The sequence below is a fragment of the Mesoplodon densirostris genome, chromosome 7 (assembly GCF_025265405.1).
Source record: "Mesoplodon densirostris isolate mMesDen1 chromosome 7, mMesDen1 primary haplotype, whole genome shotgun sequence".
NCBI lineage: Eukaryota > Metazoa > Chordata > Mammalia > Artiodactyla > Ziphiidae > Mesoplodon > Mesoplodon densirostris.
In genome coordinates, this window is record NC_082667.1 from 66223798 (window position 1) to 66241319 (window position 17522).

Here is a 17522-nt window from a genome sequence, read left to right on the forward strand (position 1 = left end):
CCGGCCGCTACCCGGTCGCACATCGGTGACGTACAAGGCGTGCACCTCCCCCGCCCCCAAACCGGCCCAGCGCGTTGCTTAGAGACGGTGCCCAACCTTCCTCCCCAGAATTTCTGCTAGCTGGCTCAGCTTCTCCTGAGGACCTGCGAGGCCCCGGTCCCGGAGGCCATCCGATAGGGAAGTGTGGCGGCGGAGGCCAAGGAGGGGGCCGTGCCCTAGGGGCGGCGGAAGAGGCCTCGCCTGGCAGGCTCCTCTAGGCTAAGGCTCCGTGGGGCCTCAGTGGGTGCGGCCTGGCGGGTGCCGGCTCTCCTGGCCCCATCCCCTGAGCGAGAGCCCAGCGAGTGGCAAAGGCACTGCGAGCCCCGGTTTGGTCAAGGCTTGGATTCCAAGCCACTACTTATTAGGCCTCCAACCTCCCACTGGTTATAGCTACACAAAGATCATTTCGTTTCTTTATCATGAAAGGGGCTCATTATGCTCACCTAGCTAGATTAAGAAGCATAAAAGAGAATATATAGGGGCTTTCCTGGTGGTGCAGTGGTTGAAAGTCCGCCTGCCGATGCAGGGGACACGGGTTCGTGCCCCGGTCCGGGAAGATCCCACATGCCGCGGAGTGGCTAGGCCCGTGAGCCATGGACGCTGAGCCTGCGCGTCCGGAGCCTGTGCTCCGCAACACGAGAGGCCACAACAGTGAGAGGCCCGCGTACCACAAAAAAAAAAAAAAAAAAAAAAAAAAAGAGAGAGAATATATAGGAAGTAACCAGCAGAGAGTCCAAAATGGTAAGCCCTAGTAAATGGCAACTATTATTATTATGAACACATGTTGGTGAGATCATGGCTTTTCAGAACGTCCGTAGTGGATAATTGCTGTATATTAAGCATCTGTTGTGTGCCAAATACTATACTAGGCACTTTATAGGCATTGCTCTTGTTTAAATAGTTCACTTAAAGTTGCACAGCCAATAAACAGCAGAGCAAGGGTTTAGACCCAGGTATGACTCTCACTATCGCCTTTATGCTTAGCAGCTAAATTAAACTACGTCTTATGCTTGTGCATGTTGCCACACATCCTTCCCCAGTCATTTGTAGATTTACCTTGCAAGAACTAATCTTGCCCTCTAATAATAGATATATTTGTTGACAATTTACTATGTGCCAAGCCCTGTTCTGAGTGCTTTAAAGGTATTAATTCATTTAATCCACACAGCAGTCCTATGAGGTAGGTATTAATACTCTCATTTTACAGTTGAAGAAACAGGCTTAAGAAAGTCAAGTTTTCCAAGGTCAACCAATCAGTAAGGAGCAGAGGCAGATTCAAACGCAAGCTGACTGAACCCTGAGCCTGTGCTTTTTAAAAAATATATATTTTTAAATTTATTTATTTAATTAATTTATTTTTGGCTGCATTTGGGTCTTCGTTGCTGCGCATAGGCTTTCTCTAGTTGCAGTCATCGGGGGCTACTCTCTGTTGCAGTGCGTGGGCTTCTCACTGCCGTGGCTTCTCTTGTTGTGGCTTGCGGGCTCTAGAGCGCAGGCTCAGTAGTTGTGGCACACAGGTTTAGTTGCTCCGCGGCATTTGGGATCTTCCCAGACCAAGGCTCGAAACCGTGTCCGCTGAATTGGCAGGGGGATTCTTAACCACTGTGCCACCAGGGAAACCCTGAGCCTGTGTTTTTTAACTCTTGTTCTAAACTGCCTCAGTGAGGTGGTGAGACTTCATTAGGGCCAGATCCATGTGTCTGTGTATCCCTTTAATAAATTTTTTTATTGAAGTATAGTTGATTTACAGTGTTGTGTTATGTGTACTCCTTTTATATACCTTATGGAGAGTGTACTGAGGATTGTCTCCCTGACAACCAGCACAAAGCCTGGCATGCAGTAATTGTTCAACATTTGAACATTTGATGAATATATGAATGTGGTAAAAACTAACAGCCTAATGATGAACCATACATAATGATTTTAAAAAATCTAATTAAATTCAACAAGGTCCTATAGTTGAACCTAATCTGGGCCAGGAGTCAGGACTATTTCTCTGAAAAAAATTGCTTTCAGTTAAATGTAGTGTTGGAGGTTCTAGTCAGTGCAACAAAACCAGACAAAGAAATTTTTAAAAGGCATTACATTGGAAAGAAAGAAAGAACACTGTATTTGCAGACAAAAATACTTTAGAATACTACAAAAAAATCTACTAGAACTAGAAGTGAGTTTCGAAGGATACCAAGTCAGTGTATAAAAATCAGTTTATTTCTCTATTCTAACAATGAAAAATTAGACTTTGAAATGTTTTAAATACCATTTAGCAGCAAAAAAACCCCAAAACAAACACACACATACACAAACTTAGGGATACATTTGACCAAAATGTGAAAGACATATAAATTGAAAACTCTGAAATATTGTGAGAGAAATTAATGATCTAAATACAGAGATATATCATGTTCATGGATCAGAAGATTCAATCGTTTTAAAATGTCATTTTTCTCTGAATTGATCTATAGACTTAGGGCAAGTCCAATAAAAATCATAGCAGGTTCATTTTGTGGGAATTACCAAGCTGATTCTAAAATTTCTATGAAAATGCTACCTAGAGTAGCCCAAACTTTGATCAAGAAAAACAAAGTTCAGGGCTTCCCTGGTGACGCAGTGGTTGAGAGTCCGCCTGCCGATGCACGGGACACGGGTTCGTGCCCCAGTCCGGGAAGATCCCACATGCCGCGGAGAGGCTGGGCCTGTGAGCCATGGCCGCTGGGCCTGCGCGTCCGGAGCCTGTGCTCCTCAACGGGAGAGGCCACAGCAGTGAGGGGCCCGCGTACCGCAAAAAAAAAAAAAAAAAAAAAAAAAAGGAAAAACAAAGTTGAGGGACTTAGACTACCAGACTTCAAGACTTTATAAGAGACACAGCAATCAACACAGTGTGGTACTGGTGTAAAGACAGGCAAATAGAGCAATGTAACGGAATAGAGTGCAGAGACAGACCTACACAAATATGGTCAATTGATTTTCAAGAAATATGCCAAAGCAGTTCAATGGGGGAAGGATAATCTTTTCAACAAATGATGCTGGAACAACTGGATAGCATATGCCAAAAATAAAAATAAAGAAAAGAATCTTGATCCTGTCCTTATATCATATGCAAAAATTAACTAAAAATGGATCATAAATCTAAATTTAAGTGCTAAAATTATAAACCTTATAGAAGAGAACATAGGAGAAAAATCTTAGTGACCTTGGATTTGGCAAAGATTAAGAAAATGGCACAAAAAGCACAATCCATAAAAGGAAAAAAATTACATGTAATAAGTTTCACTTCCTCAAAATTAAAACTTCTGCTTTTCAAAACATACTTAAGAAAATGAAAAGGTGAGCCTCAGACTGGGAGAAAGTATTTGCAAAACATATATTTGACAAAGGACTTCTAACTAGAATATATAAAGAAATGTTACAATTCAATAAGAAGATAACCAATTTTTTTAAGTGGACAAAAAATTTAAATAGGCACTTCACCAAAGAGAATATATGGATGACAAAATAAGCACACAAAAAGATGCTCAACATCATTATCATTAGGGAAATGCAAATTAGAAGTACAATGAGATATCACTGCACACCCTAGTTATTAGAATGGCTAAAATTAAAAAGACTGATCATATAAAGTATTGGCAAGGATGTGGAACAACTGGAATTCTCATATACTGCATGTTGGGAATGTAAAATGATACAACTTTTTTGGGAAAAAGTTTGGCCATTTTTAAAAGACCTACATACACCTACCATATGATCCAGCCATTCCACTCCTAGGTATTTACCCACAAAGACTTACACATGAATTCATAGCAGCATTATTTGTAATAGGCCCAAACTGGAAACAACCCAAATGTCCATCAACAGGTGAATGGAAAACAAACTATGGTTTATCCACACAATGGCATACTCCTCAGGAATAACAAGCAATGAGCAACTGATATACTCAACAACATGGATGAATCTCAAAGTAATTATTCTGAGTGAAAGAAACCAGACTAAAAAACAATTCATTCTGTGTGATTCCATTGATATAAAATTCTAGAGAATCCAAACTATAGTGACACAAAGGTCAGTGGTTACTTGGGCTGGGGGATGAAAATGTGCTAGGGTAGAGATGAGTGGGAGGGTGGTATTACTTAGGGGCAGGAGGAAACTTTTTGGGGTGATAGATATGTTCATTTTCTTAATTATAGTGATGGTTTCATAGGTATATACATGTGTCAAAACTTCTCAAATTGTACACTTCTATCATGTGCAGTTTATTATATGCCAATTATACCTTAATGATATTGGGGAAAAAAGACATATCTATTAACATTTTAAGAGGCTTTATATTTCAGCCTGATCTGAGCCTGGGAATCAGGAAAATCACTCTGCAAATTGCCTTCAATTTTATAAACTGGGGGGACTTCCCTTGGTGGTGCAGTGGTTAAGAATCCACCTCCCAATGCAGGGGACATGGGTTCAATCCCTAGTCAGGGAACTAGATCCCACACTCATGCCACAACTAAGTAGCCCCTGAGCTGCAATTAAGGAGCCCATCAGCCTCAACTAAGGAGCCCATGAGCCACAACTAAGGAGCCTGCCTGCTGCAACTAAGACCTGGTGCAACTGAAAAGGAAAAAAAATTTTTAATTTAATTTTATTACAAAATTTTTTTTTCTTTTTGGCTGCGTTGGGTCTTCATTGCTGCATGTGCACTTTCTCTATTTGTGGCAAGTGGGGGCTACTCTTCATTGTGGTGCACAGGCTTCTCATTGCAGTGGCTTCTCTTTTTGTGGAGCATGGGGTCTAGGAGCATGGCCTTCAGTAGTTTCAGCACATGGGCTCAGTAGTTGCGGCACGTGGACCCTAGAATGCGTGGGCTTCAGTTGTTGTGGCACATGAGCTCAGTAGTTGAGGCACATGGACTCTAGGACACACGGGCTTCAGTAGTTGTGGTGTGTGGGCTCAGTAGTTGTGGCTTGCAGGCTCTAGGCTGCAGGCTCAGTAGTTGTGGCGCAAGGGGTTAGTTGCTTTGCAGCATGTGAGATCTTCCCAGACTAGGGATCAAACCAGGATCAGGGATCGTCCCTGCACTGACAGGTGGATTCTTAACCACTGCACCACCAGGGAAGTCCAAAAAAAAAAATTTTGTAAAACAGGGCCAATACTCTTCTATACCTCATGGAGAGTATAGTGAGGATTAGACTATAGGCAAGACTACAAGACTAAAATATTTAAAAATTAGTATTAATTTAGTGTTATTATTGACATCTCTAGATAGTTCTTTCTCATCACTACAGCTTTTTTCTTAATTTTGCACAAGCATAATGAATTAGCTAGAATGTAAAACAATAGGACAGTAATAAGGATTATCTTAAAACCCATAATAGAAGAGGTTAGGATTCTCTCTGGAATAGGTCTTATGAAGTTGTTTTGTAGCAAGATAAGGAAGCCTTTATTTTTCTTTCGTATATAGAAAAAGTGTAGGAAGAATGTTTGTAGGAAACCATAAATATAAATATTAACAGTTATGGGGGGAGGGAGAAATTAGGAGTTTGGGATTAACAGATACACACTACTAAATATAAAATAGATAAACAACAAGGTCCAACTGTATTCAATATCTTGTAATAACCTATAGTGGAAAAGAATCTGAATATATATATCACTGAATCACTATGCTGTACACCTGAAACTAACACAACCTTGTAAATCAACTATAATTTTTTTTTTTTTTTTTTTTTTTGCGGTACGCGGGCCTCTCACTGTTGTGGCCTCTCCCGTTGCGGAGCACAGGCTCCGGATGCGCAGGCTCAGCGGCCATGGCTCACGGGCCTAGCTGCTCTGTGACATGTGGGATCTTCCCGGACCGGTGCACAAACCCGTGTCCCCTGCATCGGCAGGCGGACTCTCAACCACTGCACCACCAGGGAAGCCCCAACTATAATTTCAAGAAAAACTTTGAAGAAGAGTTATGGGAGAAGAAACCTCTAAGGCAATCCTTTTATAAGAAGGATCCTTTTATAATGAATCTTGCAATTTGTAATGTGTATTCAGGTTGTCATAGTTTATATAGGTATTTTCCAGTTAAAGCACAGAGGCTTCAATAAAATTGTAGTAAACACCGTCCTGTTGTGAAGACCAGGAAAATTTGAGAGACTTTTGAAATATTTTTCTAGGAAAGTATGTCCAATGTCTCCTGCTTTTCGTAAGGTCACTAAACATCTGTGACAGGACTGTGGGAATATATGAGGAAGGCTTTCAGTGGCTATGGATTGTAAACATTTTTAACTTCCTGTATGTAATTCATAAAATCATAAAGTTGAAAGAACTGTCTAATAAATCATCTGGTCTAACATTTTTCTTTTATAGATGAGGAAACTGAGATCCAAAGGTGGGAAATGATTCAACTAAGGACTACAGAGCAAATTAACTAAGCTGGGTTAGAATCCAGATTTTCTGGCCACTAGTCTAGTGCTTTCCCCTCACAATGTACTGCTTTCACTCTAATTACTGCTTTTAATTAGATCAGTGTAGAATACAGAGGAACAACGAGTCACCTACAGTTGAGATGAAAGCATCATCTTCCAGGATGCTGCACTTTGAGGTTTTTACATCTGATTGATCCCTCCTCTCAGGCTGCTTCTTCTCAAGCTCTGGCCTCAGCCCTCTGTTTTTATTTGTTAAACATTTGGAGAGCTCATGCACTCCTAGCTTCAATTATCACCTGTATACAGATGATTCCCAAATCAACATTGCCAATTGTTAACTTTCATTGGTGCATCAATCCTGTACTTCCCTAATTACATAGGGTATCTCCCATAGGAATGAATACCACAGTAATGGCACCTGAACTCAAGAATTTCTATATCAAAGTAGCCTCAATATTCCTTCTGGTCTCCCAGGCTCAATCATATGAAGAGATTTCTTTCTGTCTCCTAAAGCATTCTGTCATGGTATCCTGTACATTCTTTAAAATTTCTTCTCATTTTTTTAATCCTTTTTTTTTTTTTGCGTTCTTAGTGTTCTCTATATATTATCTCCTGTAAGCCTCACAATGGTCCTAAAAGCCAGATTTTAAAGCTACTAAGCTCATCTCAATTTTACAGAAGAGAAAAGAGTCCTAGAGAGGTGAAATAACTTGCCCAAGTTCATATAGTGCATACATGGCAGAGCAGGGATTCAAACCCACTGTCTGATTTCAGAACCTCACGTTTTAGCTACTGTATTTTACTATTGGGTTTAACCCATTCTTGTTTATTCCTATCATCTCAGTCTAAGTTCCATGTTAGATCCACCTCCACAGATAGATTAGTATACCTTAGCCGATCAACCTATCCTGAAACATATTTATTCAGTCTATCTTGTATCTTGCTGCCAGACCAAGCAACTTAAAATATTATCTTTTAAGTCTACATCATTAAGGTGCTGGTAATATTAAGCCAGAGCAGGTCAACAAAATGGGCCTTAGTGTTTGGGAACTGTTTTAAATGGATGAATTTACCACCCCATTGCCCCAAAGATCTATCTGGATCTTGGGGAGAGTCAGCTCTGTATACTATCTATCCCCAGCGTTATCCGGTCAATCCAAGCCACCTCCGAGCACCCTCCCCAACAATCCTTCATCACGATGTTCTGTGATCACTGATCTTAACACAACTCTTCATGGCCCACTTACCTTTGTCATAACTCATCTCTTACCTTAAGCAAGCTTCTTCTCTGCCTCAGCCATCTCAGTTTGACCCTAGGAATTCCCGTTTTCCTGCCAACAACTCCTCTGCCATTTTCTGCTTTTTCTTTGAACACTTTCTACCTTACTGAAACCAGAGGAATCCACTTCCCTGACAACCTTTTTTGGCTAAGAGACAAGTTAACATTCTCTTCCCTCGCTGTCGGATCCTTTCACAACAATGTTTTACTTCCAGCAATTAGCCGTCTCTGTTCCTTTAAGCTCTTCCCTCTAGAAGTCTGTTTTTTCCTAAACCAGCTGGGCCTAATAATACTACAGATGAAAGAAGTCATGTTTCTCCTTGTGCAAATGTGAGCCTCAAACCTTACCATTATCACGTATAGTCTAAGGAAGGATCAATCCAATGCCTACGGACCGGGCTGGGGGAAATGAAGGGAGAAAGTTCAAGAACAACGTAGAGATTACTTGCTCCAATCCTGGAAGCTCTTCACCTTGGTTTTTTTGGGTCCTTGTTGTCAGAGAGACAGATGAACGGGAAATGATAAAGTCTATCCCAGGAGAGCAAAACCCAGGTCAGTTTATCACTCTGCTACATGGAAAACAAGGACTAGAAGCAGCTGGTCCATAATTACATTTCCCAGATTATGTAAAAAAAAAAAAAAAAGTCTTTTTACAGATAGTAAATTTGTACTAATTTGTTTTGGATTAGGATCCAAACAATCCTTCCTCACTATGTCCTGTGATCACTGATCTCAGCGTAGCCCTTTATGGCCTCTCATTGCATTTGATGATTAAATTTTAAGGTTTTTAAAATTTAGAACAGTCTGTCTCTCCTGCTTTTTTCATACTATCAACTTGTTACAAAAACTGGGTGTGTTAGGGTTCAACCAGAGAAACAGAGCAAGTCGGAAGTATAAACTAAGAAGTTTATTGCAAGGAATTGATTTAGTGGTCGGGGCTATTGGGCTTAGCTGGAAATCCATAGAGCAAGCTGACAGGAAGGGCAGGCTGGAGCTCTTGGGCCTGAGTGGAAACCACCACACTCAGAATTTCTTCTGGGAAGCCTCAGCTTTGCTCTTAAATTCTTTCAGCTGATTGAATCAGACCTACCCAGATTATCTAGGATAATCTCCCTTACCTAAAGTCAACTGATTACAGACTTTAATTACATTTACAAAATACCTTCACAGCAACACTTAGGTGAGTGTTTGATTGAATAACGAGGGACCAAGGTTTAGCTACCTAAACGCATAAGGACTATCACTCTGGGTCAGTGGTTGTATAGACTCTCCCTACATTCTGGATTTATCTGTTTTCCTCCATTTACCTTGTTCCCTTTTCTTGCCATATTTCCCATATATGCAGTTTGGCTTTAGAGGCTTGATTTGTTTCATGTTCAACTGTTTTGGCATGAATACTTCATAGGTTGTGCTGTGTGCTTCATGCTGCATCACATCAGGAGGCCCGTGATACCTGCTTTATTAAGACTGATCACTGGGGTTCCCATCAATATTTCATCTAATGCCTTTATCCATTATGGTGGTAGTCTGAATCCATTTTATTAGGGATTACAAAACTAGCGTGATTTTCTAATTATCAGAACTCAGTAACATCACTTCTGTAAAAAACTTTTCCTTATGAACCAAGGCTATTTGGTTACACTGAAATACTTCCATACAGGAAAGACAGGGGAAATACCAAATTCTTTCCTCTTAAGGAGTTGGTACCTAGTTACTTGCAATTGTGTCCAATGTGTGGAATTTTAACGTTTTTAGTATAATTATGAATTCATGGGTTTTATATATTTGATCAATTGCATTTATTATTACTTTTGATATTTATATTGTCCCATATTTAGCCAATGGTAGTCACAGTATATGGTCTTTTTGACAAGAATTTTATAGCTTGCTTACATTCTGGTCCCTGGCTTATCTTCTATATTTCCTGCTCCAGATCTGGAACTACCATTCCTCCAAGGAATTCTGGATCCTTTTACTGGGGAATGGTATGTAGAGATCCAATCTGGTCGCTAGATAGATCCATAGCTATTGGATTGTCATTACTTCTAGTCTTTTTCAGTAGACAGAACTAGGGAAATTGAAAAGAAAATAGCAATCTAGAGTTCATACTGATATTCCTAATTTAAATTTAATATTACAAGATTTTAAATCTTGATCAGTCTTTTCATGTACTAGTACTGCATTGTTTTAATTATAGGGGCTTTATAATATGTTTTAATATCTGGTTGGGATAACCTCCTCCTCTGTTGCTCTTTTTTTCCTCTATGGAGAGAACTCATCTGAAGGGAAAAGGAAGCCAGGCCATTATGAATGATTGCCTAATAAAGCCTTTGTCATGGGATGGAGAGTATGCTGGAATGAGGTGATTTTAAGTAGATTTTATCCATGAACCAATTCCCATGGAATCAAGTCCATGTCATAGATTTATAGAGGGATGTTAATAAAAATTGCAACAGCTGTCTGCACTAAAAAGTCAGAATATTAGGTTATGGTAAGTGCTTGTTTGGTCCATTTCAAATGGATTTAATCACAAATGGAGAGAGAAGCACTAATCATCCACTTGTTTCACACTAGGGTTACTAGATAAAATACAGGATGCCCAGTTAAATTTGAATTTCAGGTATACAACAGATTTTTTGTGTGTGTAACTATGTCCCAAATGTTACTTCACACAAATAACTGGGACTAAAATATTATTTATTGTTTACCAGAAATTCAAATTTAACTGGGCATCCTGGTGTTTGTTTTGCTAAATCCAACAAGCCTATCCAGCACATTCCTTAGCTTTGGTACATCAGGGATTCCAGTGCATCAGCACTGGTGTCAGGCAACTGCAATAATAGCTGGTAGAGATGGCAGTGCCTGCAGAATTTTGTGGTGACTAGAGGAAAAAGCAGCAGTCTCTAGTAGACAAGGTGTCATCAATAGAAGTAGCATTGCTGGTAGATGCCACAGAGGATATTATCAGGGAAGCAGCAGCAGAGTCTGGCAAAGTCAGCGGTGTCTTGTTGGTGTGGCAGTTCCCCGAGGAAATAGAAACAGTACTCAGTAGAGACTGTGGTGCCTGGTAGATTTATTGATACCTAGAGGAAACAGTCATGGTGCTTGGTGGGAAAAGGAAGAAACAAGCAGAAGTGGCCAGAGTGCCTAATGGAAGATATGATAGCACTTACTGGAGTGGAATTAGACCAAGAACAGTGGGAAAAAACTTAGTGCCAGGTGGAAGGTGACCATACTTGCTCGTGAACACATCTGAGTTGCCTGCTTCTGGATAAACACGGAGGGTTACTTTTTTTTTTTTCAAGGAGTAGGATTCTGCTTCAACAGAGCCAGATAAATGCAGATTACATTGGTGCTTCCCAAGCCATCATTCTAGAAAAGGAGAATAAAGGAAGTATAGATAGTGTAAAAAGGATAATGATCTCTGCCTCTACCCACACTTTATTTATATCAGCCAATAAACCCCAATGCAGGGCTCTCTGTGGAAGCTCCTTTGGGCATAGGGCTTAAGGCTGGAGGCCTAACTACTATCCAAAAAAGGATGCAACGGGAGCCACAAGTCCACTTATCTAACCACATATATAGTGTGGAAGTGATGGATGAGGATGGCTACAGTGCCTCTAGGGACCAGGCCATGCCAGGATCTGAGGCAGAAAGCTGACAGTTGAGTGCCATGAATAAGTCCTGAGCTTAAATGCAGAGTAACTCCACTCACCAGTAAAATAAGGCCTACTAGAGGTCCTGGTCTTTATCAATCAGGTTAGCAATGACTCTTCCCATGAGGGGGTATTAAAAAGTGGACATACAGAGGTGGGAGCAAGGATGGGAATATTCTCTTGCTTCCGGTAAAGTTTGAAGTGTTCCCCAGCTCTGGTTGGCACCACATGACATTTCTCCCCATGCAGATGCAGGCTACCCAGCTTACTCACTGAAGTATCATTGTGTCATTTTCACTGAGCATCTTAGTGCTTTGATCTACCTGCACTTGGATTTCAGACATAGGTCAAGATCTCCCACAGACAAAGCCATGTTTCTGTCCACACTGGCATCAGGTTTGCCTCTTGCCTCTGCCTAGACACTAGTCAATACCCATGGTGAGTTCACATCATCTCTGATGTCTAACAGTGGCATATGCCTCATCCCACCCCCCTTTCCAGATTTATAACCCAAGCATAGCTTCCATGCTGGATCTTCAGATTTAGACATCTCCTCCCCATACCTCTACTACATAGAAGTTCCACTTGATAGTACACCTTTAATAGAATCTTTTAAGAAATCTACTAGTGGAGAAAACATGATGTGATTTTAAGATATTTTGCTATGATACTGCAGCTTTATGCAGTTTTGTAACATCCAAGTCTTTGTTATTACTATTATTTACAATTTTAGCTTTTGATGAAATGATAATCTTCATAGGTAAAAGAATATGCACAACATAGTATTCTATTAGGTCTTTTGATATTCATAGAGATTTTACTTTTAACTGATTTTGTCTTTTTTTTTTTTGATCACAGAAGAATGTCTTCAACATACCTGAAGACAAAAACCCAAACAAAATAACAACGATTGGAGTAGTTAAAAAAAAAAGTCTGGAAATGCCCCCAAATGGTCCTAATTTCTAGACAATCTTAGAATTTAGTATGCAGAATTTCAGGCTGCCAAGAAAGCACCCTAGACTTCAAAGACTAAAGTAAAAGTCTAGAGACCGAGGAGCCAAATTTTGCCTATATTTATTGGTTTTGTGGTTGCTGAGGGAGCTCAACTTTCTTTAACTTGACCAAAGTCCAAAACACTGCAGTTTCCTTGCTAAAATAAATATTAATATGAGATTACTCATAGAGGTGAGTCAATGGTCAACTCAGAGTAAAGTTCAAATACAATAGCCTTTATGTATTCTTCTGGCTTGTTCACAAATGCATTCTAAACCAAGAAAAAAGTCACCAGGAAGAACAATATTTGGGTGGTCAGGAACCACTGGCCCCGTATTGAATTATCTTAACACTCAATACAGAGAGCTGGATAAAGGTATTGACTTGGAGCTCATGAAATCCGAACAAGTGTATGCATTCATTCATTCAGCATTTACTGAGAGCCAGCTATGTGTGTGCTAATACATACATATAGTACCCTCAGGTCCAGGCACAGAATGCCTAAAACCCTTGTAATTTCCTAAGTGATAAAAGCACTAGGAACATCTTTTGTTCTAATATTTTGTTTTTGACCGTGGTTCCTGACAGAGTTCCTAAATCCCTTGGAATTTTCTCCTGGGTGATAGCCGTGCCTTTTGTTCTAATGAGGTGACTCTTGGTAGGCTTCTAGATGGTGGCTGGTCATCAGAAAGACTAAGTCACGATCAGAAGCTTGGAACTTTCAGCCACACCCCCATTCTCCAGAGAGGGACTGGAAATGGACTTAATGAGTGATCATGCCTATGTGATGAAGCCTCTATAAAAATCCCCAAAGTGCAGAGTTCAGAGAGCTTCTAGGTTGGTGACACCTGTAGGTGCTGGTAGCGTGGTGCATCTGGGGATGGCATAGAAGCTGTGTACCCCTTCCCACATACCTTGTCCTGTGCATCCTTCCATCTGGATGTGCATCTGTATCATTTATCACATCCTTTTAGATAAACTGGTAAACAGCAAACTGTTTTCCTGAGTTCCGTGAGCCATCCTAGTAAATTGATCACCTGAGCAAGGGGTCGTGGGAACCTCTGCTTTATAGCCAGTGGTTTAGAAGCATGGGTAACAACCTGGAATTTGATTGGTGTCTGAAGGAGGGAGGGGCAGGCTCATAGAACTGAACCCTTAACCTGTGGCCTCTGACACTATCTCCAGGTGGACTGCGTCAGAATTGTGTTAACTTGTAGGATACCCAGCTGGTGTCCCAGAGAAATGCTTGTTGTGGAGAAAACCCCACACATATCTGATGTCAGAAGTGCTGTGAGTGTGGCAATAGTGTGAGAGTAAAGGAAAGACACACAGGAAGAAGACTGAGTTTTTCTAACATAAGTAACAATAATACCATGTGGCATATGCTAACATAGATATACAAGTTGCAAAGAGAAGGAATGAGAAAAATCATTAATGTTGTGGGGGGCAGCCTTCTAAAATGACTCCCAGTGATCCCCCACCTCCTGGTATTTATTCATGCCCTTGTATAATCCCCTCCTCTTAAGTATGAGGTGGGCATAGTAGTTTGCTTATAATGAATAGAATATGGCAAAAGTAATAAGATATCACTTCCAAGATTAGGTGTAAAAGATGATTTCCATCTTACTAGCACACTCTCTGACTCTTCAGCCTTGCTGGCTCTGATGAAGCAAGTTGCCATTCTGTGAGCTGCCCCAATAGTTCCACATGGGAAAGTACCGAGGGCAGCCTTTGGCCAATAGCAAACAAGGAACTAAATCCTGCCAACAACCATGTGAATGAACTTGAAAGTGATTCCTCCCATAGAAGAGCCTTGAGAAGAATACAGCCCTGGCTGACACTTTGACTGCAGCTCTGTGAGAGCCCTGAAGCAGAAGGCCTGGTTGGCCATACTCAGATTCCTGACCCACAACAACTCCAGATAATAAGTGTTATTATAAGCCATTAAGGTTAGGGGTAATTTGTTATGCAGCAACAGATAACGAAACAATAAGGAAGAAAAGCAAAGGTCATTGAAACAGAAGGAAGAGCACTTGCAAAGATGAGAGGGCATAACACCGATTACATTCTGGAATGGCAAATATTCTTGTGTAGTTGCATCATGAAGTATCTTTGCAGGAATGACTGGAGATAAGATTTGAGATAAGGATTCTCAAATCTGAGATAAGGAGGCCAAATTGTAAAATGTGTTCAAGAATCATTTGTTTTTGTCAGTGTTCCCTTGCAGCAAACAGAAACCTCTCCAACTATTTTAAACAGAAAAACCTTAACAAGGGGAATTAGGTATTTACAATATTGTTGGAAGGGCTTAGAAACTAAGTCTGAAAGCTACTATGACTGTAGTTGCCTCTCACCACCCATGAAGCTAGGCCAGCTTCTGGAACTTTGCCACAGAAAAGCCCAGTATCTCCACGATCATGCTTGCCTGTGGCAATAGCTGAAGTAGTGTAAAGCTGGTCTCTCCTTCCTTCTGCCTTCTAACTCCTGGATCATTGTATAGTACCAGAAAGTAAGGAAGTGCCCAATAAAAACACAATGATAGGGGTAGGTCAAAGGGACACAGGAGCAAATGGAAAGAGTTCCCAATGGTCAAAGCTGGAGCAATTTGAGCAAAAAAAAAAAAAGAAAAAATTACATAATGTTAGATTATACTAAAGTAGAAAATAAATATTCATGAGTCCATACTGATAGAAATAAGTGATTGAATATATTAATGGAGATTAATAAATCAATATCATGTGCAAGAGAATGCCAAATAACTTATGTAGACATTCCACTTTCAAGGAGGCAGAACATAACTCCCCTACTTAAGTATGGGCTATACGTTGTGACTTCTTTCCAAAGAGTACAGTGTGGAAATAGGGAAAAAAGAGTGCTCCCAGCTGACTTCAGTATTATTAAAATGCTCTGAGCTCAAACCTGACCTTGCATGTAGACTATTATAGGGTAAACAACTAAATTTTATTTACATTTAACTAGGAGATTGAACTGACAAATAATTGCTTTTCTTCCTGTTTGGAGACAAACATTTTCTTTTTTAGTGTGTGAGTGACCCTCCTGTTCCTTAGGAAGAATTTACTTACTTGCATATTATTATTAGCTTTAGAAACCCATTCTTCCCCAGAGCAACTGATTTTGCTCTGGGCACTAGCTAAAGGTCTAGAGAAGGGCAATAAAATGTAAAATTCTTTGGCTTTAAAGTCAATATGCTTCAATTCTGTTCAAGCCAATGGACATTTAGAAACTCCCACTATATGCAAGCATGTGCTGGGTCTCAAGCCATCTGCTTTAATCCTGCTTTCTGCCCTTGGAAATCAGCTCGTCTTTACTGGGCCCGTATTGGCATGCTAATATCTGACAGTTGGCCTGGACTTTATAAAAAGCATGCAATTTTACAGGGGACTCCTTCCCAACACAGAGTACCTTTGTCCAAAGGAGTGGATCTGTAATGTTTGAGCCAGAGACACAGGCATAGAGAAGAGTCATTTCTGGTCAGGGAAATCCTTTGCACCACCTGCAAATACAATCACATGGCTGTCTACCTGACTCATTTGAAGACTGTCTTTGGTAGGCTGCATTGTAGGTCTGACTTGGGATGGCCCCTCATATTCCAATCTCTCTTTGCTCAATGGAGAGTAAAGGGAATCTGACTAGGAAGAAGGAAACTTCTAGAATAGGTTCTACTTCTAGCTGTCCGCGACACTGGGCTCCATTTTTTTAGCTAAGAAAAGAGAGTTTAGAGGAGCTTATCTTGGGTCCTTCTGAGCCTTACATTTTCTGATCATATGAGCTGGATCAGGTAAGTCTTTGCTGAGGTTGGTGTCTGCCTCAGGGAAGGAGCAGTTCTCAAAGTTTTTTAGTGGTTCTCTTTTTCCCTTGTTATTGCAATGGCTTTGAAGAAAAATTCCCTGAAGTTGGGAAAAGAGTCCTGAGTTGTCTTTCTTATTTTGCCTCTGTAGTTTTTGCCAAGTGACTGATTTCAAGCTTGCATATTGGAATGGTTTACATCCCTACATTGTCATTTGCAAGGAAAGCCTGGTATTGTAGGGAAAGGAGTGTGGGCTCTGTGGTCATTCTGACCTGGGATTGAATCTTACCTTTATCACTTAACTAGACGTGACCTCAGAAAACTGACTTAACTCTTCTAAAAATCCAACTTTCTAATTAATAAAAAATGACAGTAATAATCCTTCTCAAGGAAGATGTGGCAGTTAAACAGAACAACATGTGAAAATGACTGTCACTTAGTAGGTGCTCAATAAGTGATAGTTTCCTCCCTCCCTTCCCCCCTTCCTTCCTTCCTTCCTTTTTTCCATAATGATGGAAGTTTTACATTTTCGTCAGTATTTTTGCAATTGACATTTGGTCTATCTAGTGATTATATGTGGCTAGGTAGGGTTTTTCTCTTTCCTCCTTTCTCCTCCTGAGTAGGGCATATTCTTGTCTAAATTAACAGAAGATGATAGTATCCTAATATATGGTAGATGCTCACGGATGGGAGACCTAGTGTGGAAGATCTGATTGTTTTCCAGTTAGCAAACACAGAAGACCACCATTTAGGCTCTTTCCCTTTCTTCTTCACTCCCTGAGAACTGGTTGAGGCTGATAAAGCTTAAGGACTGACAAATCAGAGTTTTAAACTCATAGAGCTCAGGGCCAGGTAGGTTGTAAATGAGTGAAATGGGCTGGGTGTGGGAAAAAAAGGCAATAGTACTATAAAATCCATAGGAAATGGCACCTTTACTTTGGTGTGAGGTTGCAATAGAGTGGTGAGGACTGTGGTGAGGTGGAGAAAGCATCTCCCATTTAAAGGGGGCAGCCACTGCTCAGTATTAGTAATTATGGCTATGAGGGAATATGGGTTCTTTAGTTCCAGATCTTTCCGGTTTTCAAGGGAACGGAAATACAAATATATGAAATCTCCTGATGTTTAGTTCTTGGCAATTAAACCAAATTTTAATATTTGTGGGACAACCATAAAAGACTATGCCAACAGGTTATGGCCTCTGAGTTGAAAGGATCATGGAATTGTGGGGTTACTGGTGAGGGAAAGAAGATATTAGCAGTCTCAGAGAGAAAGGCTAGAGAGAGGGGGAGAGAAAGTTAGAGAAACAGGACAAAGGAGATATCTGAATTTCCAGCTTCCTGTGA